We start from the raw sequence: 2322 nt of genomic DNA on the forward strand, positions 1-2322 counted from the left end.
CCCAGGAGAACCAAAATATGTGTGACTAGTCTTAATGACTAACACAGTGTGTGTGATTACAAAGTTATTATGTGTGCTTTACCAGCTGGCTTTTCTGCTGGAGAGTGGCTTCTCGTTTGTCTGATGGAATTAAGTAAGTCAATAATTTCTGATGTTCCACAGGTGCACTGACACCTGAGTTCATTTGAAAACTGCTGGCCCAACCCATGGTGGGAATTCCAGTTAGATGGGAAGGTATCACACCACACAGACAACCCTGTCCACCACAACTTAGGTCAGTCCTATTTCCAGACCATGGTGTACATGAAATATTATAAATCTGGGTACTAGTTTGGGTTTTGGGAACTGGAGAAAAATAAATGCGCCTCTCAGAGAGAAAAGAATCCAGCCAGGTTTTCTGAGTCCTGTTTGATTTACAGTAACATGGCACCACCACAGTGAGGGAGTGGGGGTGGTGGTGAAGACCATAGTGTTATGTCATGAACTGGCTTTAAGTCTCAGAGAGTCACCTTCCTTTCCTGTCAAGTGAAGAAGTTAAAAAAGAACAATTTTTAAGTACATAACCCTCTACAAAAATAAATAATATTCAGAATCCCAGTGTATAAAATAGATACAAAGTGATGCTAAAATGAGGGGGAAGGACCAGCCCCACATCCCATTATACCTCACAGAAAACATCAGCCCTTGAAACATGTTCACATAGAATCTTTAGAACTCCAGGGAACATGACTTAAATGCTATTATTTTGTAACCTCTGAGATGCTTCCCCGTGATCCTGTTACTCTAGTTTTAATGCCAGCACTTCCTGGTTCCAAGTCTAAAGAAACAGCGCTCTTCCGGTTGCGGCTGCGCACAGGGGACGAAGACGGCGGCTTGGCTGGCCGCTCCCGGCGCAGCGGCCGGATGTTGGTGACCGGAGTATTTAGCCTAACTGGCGAGCGAGCCATTTCCACTTCCGTGTGTATGCGAGCACATGGACATGTGAAGAGTGAAGACAGTGCTCTGCCCGGTTATGTCGACCGGTGCGACTAGCGCTTGCCTGATGCGGCCCACGTCAGGAGTTTCTCTGCCAGCCGCAAGGCCTTGAAAGAAAAGGAGGAGGCCCCCTGGAGCAGCCTCTCCACTGCTGAAAAATGTTGAATTGTACCGCATTAAGTTCAGCGAGAGCTTTGCTGACATGAACAGGAGCACGCACGAGTGCAAGACGGTGGTGGGCGCCGCCATGTTCTTCCGGGGTGTCCCGCTACGGTGCTGAGGGGGGAGAAGCACCGTGTGTACGGGCCCCTTCCCGCACACCTTTGAAGAGGAGTGGGTGGCCAGGCAGGGCCCAGAGGATGCTCGACAAGAAGGTCAGGCCGATCCAGGGCTTCTCAGCCAAGTGGGACCACGACAAGAAAAATAGAAGAAATAAGAATTCTCCCGCATCTGAGCCTCACCTTGTTCTGCCACCTCCGTGAGCTCAGCGTATTTACTGGAAACGGTTGTGTTGCAGTACCAATGTTAATGTGTGAGCAGTTTCTGTGGAAGAAAAAATAAAGAAACAGCCAGCATTCACAGTCCTCCTTCTCTGGCCCCGTGCTTGGCCCAGGCTGGACACAGCCCCTCACCCCTCCATGCAACCAAAAGGCCCTCCCTCGCCTACGCCCCATGCCTTGAAACCCGTTATTATTGCAATCCCAAAGCTCTGTGCCTAGGACTGCCAATAATGCTGACATCTTTTGCCTCTACTTGCAAGAGGGTAAGCCATGCCTGTGATTTTGAAATCTCACAAGCCAAAGCTCTTCTGTTTCTGTGCCCAGTCTCCGTTTCCTCTTCTCTCCTCATCAAGTGCAGCCTTTCCGTCATCCAGGTGTCATAAGGTTTGGTGAAAGGCAATGGAAGGAGGCACTCATCCCATCCGAGAATTCGAGAAGTTGGTAATTCTCCAGGTAGTTAATGAGGACTCTGGGAGACACTGGGAACGCCTCTGGAATGTTAAACAAAGTGGCTTTTATTCTGGCTGTCTTGCCACTGCTGCTTCCTCACAACAAAGGGACTTACTGTGCTCTTGATGGGTGTGTCTGAATATCACTTGGCCATCACAGCCCCAGGCCTTTCTTCGGCGTGTTGACTTGGTCTCCTGTCATAGTGTTTCTGATGGAAAAAGGACAAGACCTTTATTTTAAGACTTATAAATACCAGAAACTCCCTTACCAGTCACTGACATTTAAATGATATGCTATTTGTCAATAAGCCCGGTCTTTATCTAGGTCATTTGCTTTGTCTTTATCTGAGCCATTCTCTAGCTGCTTGTGACTCAGAGTAGTCTGGACCCTAGACATA

General features: G+C 48.3%; 1 pseudogene; it reads left to right on the forward strand.

The window, feature by feature from the left end:
- The first annotated feature begins 817 nt into the window (after nucleotides 1-817).
- On the forward strand, nucleotides 818-1457 carry LOC116649488 (annotated as a pseudogene).
- The last annotated feature ends 865 nt before the right edge of the window (nucleotides 1458-2322 follow it).

The sequence above is a fragment of the Phoca vitulina genome, unplaced genomic scaffold (assembly GCF_004348235.1).
Source record: "Phoca vitulina isolate PV1807 unplaced genomic scaffold, GSC_HSeal_1.0 scaffold48, whole genome shotgun sequence".
NCBI lineage: Eukaryota > Metazoa > Chordata > Mammalia > Carnivora > Phocidae > Phoca > Phoca vitulina.